Raw genomic sequence first — 8,279 nt, 5'->3', positions numbered from 1 at the left:
TACCGTTTCTTAAAGGGGCTATACCGTTTCTTAAAGGGGCTATACCGTTTCCTAAAGGCTGGTTTGATCTATGCGCCCACGTCAGGGAGCTCACTGAGCACGGACTCCGGGAGCTGACCTCTGATTGGCCCGTAAGCAGATCACTGAGGGGCCAGAGAATTTTTCTGACAGGTTGTGCGTGAACTCTGCGCACACGGAAAGATTTTTAGTGCTTCAGCACCATTCACTTTAGGGAACAGAACAGTAATGAATACTCCTGTACACTGGCTGAGCCATTGGGATTGAATGGAGCCTTGTAACTGAAGCTTTAAAACAAACAAATTTCCCATAAACATTACCAACCGATGGTGACTGACCTCCAAACAGAAATATTCGCATAAGACATGAATATAAATGACTTTGTGTCAGCCCAGGTGGTTTTCATGTGTTATGTGTGTTTTTTTAAATTTTTTTAAACATTGGGCAGAACAGTCCACAGTCCAACCTTGGTATTTCTGGATTTATACATGCAGAAAGTAGAGAAGATAGAGAAGCGACCCCAGCTGAGAAAATGCCTTGGTGGGGATCAAACCACCGGGAGGGGTGGAGGAGCGGCTGGGGGGGAGGGGGGGAATCATATACAGGCTGCACCTCCCATCTCACTGTGACTTCTTCTTTGTTTGTTCACGAACTCTCTGTCTCTGACATTCGTTGATATCCGTTAAAAGGGGGAAATGTTAATCCACTGGCACTGTTTGTGACGTAAACCGCCATTGATAGCGCACGTCACTGTGTGGGCACAGTGAAGCCCCTGAGTCATGCTGTGATTAAGGCTTGATGTCTTGTCAGTCCTGTTTCATAATTATATTCCTTAAAATTTGCATGATTTCATGCGCGCTCATGATGTAGTTATGCTTTTTACGTTCTTAGTTTACTGTAATATAATGTACATTTGCGAGTATTTATTATGCTATTGTAGTGCTCTTTGACTTATGTAATGTGAGAACTTATTGCCTGCAGGTATGTAAAGGCTGTGAAATGCCAGTAAATGTTTTAATGTGATGGAGAAATACTGACATTTGTTTCAGCTTCTCTAACCGCCTCTTTTTTTCCCAGATCGTCTCCTTTGTTGTGATTAACGCTAGTAAGAGGTTTCAGTTGGCAGGGTGTTTTTAGTGTCTTTCAAAAAGACGTTCCCTGCGAAATGAAAGGCTTTGAGCAGCTTGAACCTGAAGTTTATTCGAGCGAGAGTAATCTGATGAATTAAGTACTTTTGTGTTCTTCACCCTAGTATGAAATGTAGGTGGTTTTGTTTAGTCTGTAGAGTGCAGGTGTTTTTGTTTGGTACGTAGACAAATTTAGTGTGTCTCCTTTGCCTGCTGACTGAATACCACATGCAGTCTTGTTTAGTATGCAGACATTTAATGGCAGGCATTCTTGTTTAGTATGTAGTGTTTTTGACAGAGATGGAGACAGAGAAAGTGTGTGCCAACAGAACTTTCGGGATATTTTACTGCTGCAGTTTAGAAGAAGCTTCAGAACAGCAATGGTTTAATTTGAGCCCCCCCCCCCCCCCCCCCCCCCCCCCCCCGCTGCCCCATGGAGAGTTTACAGATGAGCACATTCATCTCTCTCTACACCACACAGCCTGCCCGACATGACTGCACTCAGACCAGTATCACTGTAACCCAACATGCCTGCACTCAGACCAGTATCACTGTAACCCAACATGCCTGCACTCAAACCAGTATCACTGTAACCCAACATGCCTACACTCAGACCAGTATCACTGTAACCCAACATGCCTGCACTCAGACCGGTATCACTGTAACCCAACATGCCTGCACTCAGACCGGTATCACTGTATCAGACTCAGTGTGCTGGGAGCGTGAGCCTCAGTACTGCTGAGCTGAGAACAGCTTCAGCATTGCAGTCGTGAACATTAAGGCTGCATTCAGGCCAGATCAGGCAATGCGGCACCTTGCGGCAGGGTTGTGCGGCGGTGTGGGCGTGTCACTACATGGCCCATTTGTGTGACGTCCGGTTGTGAACTTCAACCCCCCCCTCCATTTCCTGTCCGCTAACTGAAACAAACGGACACAAACCGAAGGAAGCTTCTTGCTATCATTATTTTGCAGCATAGACTGCAAGCCAGACGCAGACGTTGAAGCTGGGTAAATGAAATAAACCAAGCGAGGACACAACTGGGAGAGTATCATCGTTTGGTGCATGAACTCTGCCTGGATAGTGCCCGGTTTCAGCTGTATTTCAGTCTCTCTTCCATATCTACACAGTTGCTCTGTAAACAGCGGAATGCTACATGGTAATTTAAACAAGGCTCTTCTTCCTGTGGGCGTTCCATCGCCGGCTTACGTGATTGGCCACCGCAGCGTGACGTCGGGTTGCGTTACGGCAAAAGTTGATTCTGGTTCTACTTCTTCCTGCACGGCCGCTGCGGTTTTTTTCTGCACCCCATGCGGTCCCCACTCCCGCAGCCTAAACGCACTACCCCCATTCAGATGAATGGGAGGACGGCCGTTTTTCCCCGCATTGCCGGATCTGGTCTGAATGCAGCCTAACCTCAGCTGGATACGCCACCTGGGAGCCCCTCTCCTCATTATTCTTTTATTGTAGCAACACGCGAGAGTGGGGCGAGGATGGAGTGGGCGGGGGGGGGGTGTGTGTGTGGAGATTGGCAGTCAGTATGTGCCCACCTTCCCCCCCCCCCCTCACCCCCCCACCACCACCCTCCCACCCCAGTGTCAGAGATGAGTCCTTGGAGGAGCCGGGAGGAAAAGATGTGATTAGTTTAAGGCTGAAGTGGGTCTCCTGCCGTGCCCTGTGGGGAATGTTAATGCAGAATCACACAATGGCAGCGGTTCAGAATCTGGCTGCGCTGATTGGCTTTCATTAGAGCTGCCACAATCAGCCTTAAAAATGCAGATTTAAGTGCGACTGTCTGACGACTATAACTGGGGATTCATCTGGAGACAGGTGTTTGAGCACTGCCGCTTCCCCCTCTCCTTAAAAGCATGGCGAGTAGAGGTTTCTCCCATGGCTGTAGTGCTCTACATTTCAGATTGCTCTCACTGCGGTCACTGTGTGCTCATTAAATGGTCATTGTGCCATCTCTGTGTGGTCATTATATGGTCATTGTGCAGTCGCTGTATCGTCAGTATGTGGTCACTGCGGTCTCTGTGTGGTCATTAAATGGTCATTGTGCCATCTCTGTGTGGTCATTATATGGTCATTGTGCAGTCGCTGTATCGTCAGTATGTGGTCACTGCGGTCTCTGTGTGGTCATTAAATGGTCATTGTGCCATCTCTGTGTGGTCATTATATGGTCATTGTGCAGTCGCTGTATCGTCAGTATGTGGTCACTGCGGTCACTGTGTGGTCATTATATGGTCATTGTGCAGTCACTGTATCGTCAGTATGTGGTCACTGTGGTCTCTGTGTGGAGCCACTGAGGCAGAGGTAGAGATGTGCTTCCTTCTTGGTATTTTGAACAATTCAAAAAATGATTAAGCTGAAAATATGCCTGACCTTGTTTCCTACCCGTCAATAAAGGTGGTTGACTCCATCTTCCATGAAGTTCCATCTGAAGAAATGATGGGCAGTTCCCTCCAGGTGTGAGTTGAGTGTAAATGCTCCTCATTTCTCCCTACTAGCACCTGATGAATGCCCCACATTGCTCTTCTTTCTAACCTGATCTTTCATCCCTTTAGAGGGTCCATTTCCAAGTCCACCATACTTGGACTTTTAAGGCTTTAATAGTGATAGTATTTAGCCATCCAGGGTACACTTGCTGTGACATTGTATCTATAGCTGCTGTTAATCATTGTAGCTGCAGGTGAACTGTGCCTCTTGTGCCTACAGTGTTTCGAGCATAGCAATGGATACCAAATCCTGACTCTTGTTATGTTGACAGTATGCTGGCTGTTGCTTTAATACTGCAGAATGTTGATAATCACTACAAGTGAGTTGCTACAGTTGTTACAGTGTGCTGACTGTAGCTATGGTTGCAGTGTGCTGACTGTTGCTCTAGTATCACAGTGTGCTGACTGTAGCTATGGTTGCAGTGTGTTTCAGGGAAACTGCACCCGGGGATACCTCTTCCCATTTCCCAATAAAATTAAGATTTGATCATTTTCCCAGTAAGCACACACGTCAGAACAATGTAATCAAATTCAACAGTACGACATAGTATTTAGAGTGTTTGCTCTCTGGGCCTACATCCCCACAACGTCGCTGTTTACCGTCCGGCCTCATAGAGTCAATGAGCAAGCACTCTACATACTACGTCATAACGATGAATTTGATTACATCATGCAGACGTCACGGCGACCAACCATGTGTGCATACTGGCTTACGATGATGATAACTGAGGACAGGAATGACCGTGAGGGGGGTTTAAGTAACGAGGGGCCGGCTCTACGGCGCCGAAACGTTTCGTGTGTTTTGCCCCAGGCCTTCGCCGCCCGGCTCTCTGCGGTCCTGACTGCCCCGCTGCCAATCACGGCGCAGATGAGGATGTCATGTGACAGGTGTGTGATGAGGTGTCGAGGGGACAGGTGTAACTCACACCGCAGGTATGAGGCACGCTGGGCCTTCCAGTCTGCCAGATGTTCAGGGCTGTGTCAGGGGAGAACTGGGGAGGGGTGGATAAATGGGGGGGGGGTGGTGGTGCTGGGAGCATCGCTGCATGACAACACCCTTTCTTTATCCTTTATTCTTGTCTTCTGTTTTGCCAGTTTACCACTATACCTCTATTTACAGATTAAGCAGATGATTAAATCCAGTAAATCACATTCAGTGTCTTCAGTTGTATAGAAAAATGATTTCATTAGTTTAATAAAATACATTATGCATTGAACTTTGATGTTGGACAGGTGCACTTGCTCCGTTATTGGCTTGATATAATGCCATAGACTTTACTAAGACGTACGGTGGCTAACGTTACGTCTTTCTAACACTGTGGGCAGTGGCAATTAACACTAGAAGCACCAAAACAGCCAGCATGGTTAGCTGATTTGTCAACATTCAATTGGTCTGTAATACCATGTGACTTCCCACCCATGTCTTTTACTAAAAAATTCTGTTGAATATTTTGACATTCTTACAAAAAAAAACCCCATAAATATCACTGAACTAAAAACACTGCTAAACTCTTATGCCTGAAAATGTCTGGAATGTCATTAGATGACTGTTAAATGCAGTGTATGCATATGACCCTTTTCAGTTGTTTATCTAGGAAGAGAGAGAGAATACTGTGTTGCCCAGCAACTAATGTTGTTTATAGTATGCTATGCTAACGTACCATTTCGCTCCGACACAGTCACCGTGAGTAGAACGAGTGAGAAAGAGAGATTTGCCTGTGGCTGCGTATGCAGAGCTGGAGGAAGTCGACTCAGAGACAAATGGCTCATGAATTTGTGATGACGGTGAGCGGCAGAGCTGGAGGCCCCTGCGCCAAAGAGATTATCTGTCAGCGACACCAGACCTTCTGCCGACTATTCCAAACTGTACCAGCTGCGCTTGTCATCAATGGCTTTGGGGGTGTGTGTGGGTATTAGCAATTTTGTGTGGAGTGTATGTGTGAGTGAGAGAGAGTGTGCTTTTTTGGGAGGTGGGGGGTGGGGGGTGGTGCGTGGTTGTGTGGATTTTTTCACGCCCACCTCTACCCACTGTGCTCCCTCACAGGGACCTTGGAACTCTCATTAATAATAGAGAGCGAGAGAAAGAGAGAATGGGAAGACAGAGGAGAGGGGGAGCGAGAGGGGAGTGAGGGACAGGAAGAGAGAGGTGGGGAGAATGAGAGAGATGGACAGACAGACAGACAGAAACAGCGAGAGAGAGAGAGAGAGAGAGAGAGAGAGAGACTGGTGCGGTAGTTATCTGGTTGCGGCTGGTTTTGTCTGGGGATAGCGTGCCCGTTTCAGCCTGTCTGACTCACGGCACAAGACGCAGCAAGACACTTCAACACCTCAGTCACCTGGACTGACTACATATAAAATACTTTAACTATCTATGGTGTAACATTTCAAAACACTCAGATACCTGTTTTCAGCAAAATGCTACTAACCAAAACATAAAAAACATATGAGAGTATTTCTTCCTCAATACTGGTGCAAGTAGAGGGTTAAAAAAAAAACTGCAGCGATTTTGCTGGTGTGTAAAGAATTTAAGTATTTCAAGTAATTATTTGACCCAGGTCTGACCTGAGCATAATGAGCCTGTCACTGTTACACCGGCCACACACCTGAATTCAACACACCTGCCACTTGTACACAGCTAAAGGGTGTGGTCCAGGTGTGTATTTTTGCTGTAGAGCACCACCTAGCTGCACATATATTTAACATATTTATTCACGCTTTTCACTGCTCCTTTTCCACGTATTCCCTTTGCTTTTGAAACACTGAAACGTCTGAGTGAGACTCGTGAGTGTGAATTCCTGTATAAACACAGTGTGGCTGATTCGCAGGGCTACATAATCGCGTGCTGGACAGGGATGCCGTCTCAGTGTTGCCTGTCATGAAGAGACCCGCCCTGTCCGGTTAGCAAAGCTTTGAGCGAAAGCCGTACTGTTTGGGCAGCAGAATTACTGACAGTGCTGAGGTGCTGTTCTCTGTCAGGTAGCGAATTAGCAGCTCCCGTCTGTATTTTTCATCTTGAATTTCGCCAGGCATTCAATCCCATCCCCGGTTCCAGGTTATCTCTCTGACTAATGAGGTCACCTGATAAGTGCGCGAGAAAATTAATGAATATCCCCTGACCTATAGCCCACAGATACAGTACCATAACCAGCATTCCATCGGCACAGATACCAATTAACTAGATGTCTCTTTTCAAATGGCCTCTTCTGTTTTACATGATCCTTAATGATTAATTTATCGGGGTTGGATAGCGAGGCCACAAAATAATGTGCAACTATTTTAAAAGAATAAAGAAGAAATAAGTCTTTGATAAAGTCAAACGGTTGGCTGCACTTTTAATCAGTGACACTGATCGGAAGGGACAAACATGCTTTTCCACTAAGAATTATTATGGTGAAAGGCAGAATGACACACAGACGTTCATATTTATTTATTTCGTCATGCCTCTTGGCAGCGTGTATACTGTTGGTATGTTGTTTCTTGGACTCGTCAGAACAGTGACGCCCCCTCGGAAAACCAGAATTACATTATCTAAACAGTGACGCGATGCCGTGAAACAGATAAGGAAATAACTCACACATGGGCTGTGATTTATTTCGTGGGACATTTCCACTAGTAGTCTGCCTACATTTTGTTCATCTATGATTTGTGACATGCGCGATTTGTGCCACACAAACCAATTGCCTGTAGCTGTGCTATGTCTGTTTAAATATACGCGTGTGTAATCTTGAGTCTGTAACCTGAACCTTTAACCTTTTTAACTTCCTCATTTTCTAGACCCCTCTCTGCTGTCGTCTTTCCGAAATACACCATAAAAAGGTAGCGTACTTGAGAGCTGTGGTACTAGCGGGATCACTGACCTACTACAGTCGTGAAGAGAGGAGATGGGACGCGACTCTCGGCTGAAATAATAGGGAGATTTGCGATAAGAATGCAGTGTCTGAGTTTCGCCTGCTGTTGGGAATAATACGTCGCGGGTTTATCAGCGTATTTCGGCGGCTCTGCGCGAGATATCTCCTCTCTCACCCTGGCGCGCTCAGATCGCATAGATCTTATTCCCCCTTGCCACCCTTTTTCAATACCGCGTTGAATGCATTCTTCTGTGTCATTTTAAAAAGCCTGTTAAAAAGTCGAGTGGAGGAGAACAAAGGTTCGGGTTCCATTATTTGCGTACTGAAGCTCAGTGACCTTCCTCTCAGAGAGAAGCTTCTTTATCACCCGCTGAACGAGCACCACTCTTTCGGGTCGGACGGCTGTTCTCTGGGGCGGTCTTTATATATCCCTCCAGTCTAATCATGGGTAAAAAACGTTCAAATCCACTAACTGACCACCGCCTGGCCCGTGCTTCACCTGTTTACTTCGGATCAGAGTTATTTGTTGTCAGTGGTCTGGAGAGAATGATTATTTTTTTGAAATACGTTTTTGAGATCTCTCAGATATCCTCAGTATTACTGAATGAGAAAGGTCAGAGTGTGTGCCTGAAAGACCCAAGTGACTGTTGAGAGGGAAAATAAGACCAGAATTCAGGGAAGCGGAGACATGGGAGGGTGTTATATGCACCTGGACTACAGTTCCCAAAACCCACTTTTCCTGAACTCACCCTTATGAACTTTGAACATACTGAAAATATTTTGAAATAAAATA

This window comes from Anguilla rostrata, chromosome 16 (genome assembly GCF_018555375.3).
Source record: "Anguilla rostrata isolate EN2019 chromosome 16, ASM1855537v3, whole genome shotgun sequence".
NCBI lineage: Eukaryota > Metazoa > Chordata > Actinopteri > Anguilliformes > Anguillidae > Anguilla > Anguilla rostrata.
This window is presented reverse-complemented; position numbering follows the sequence as displayed.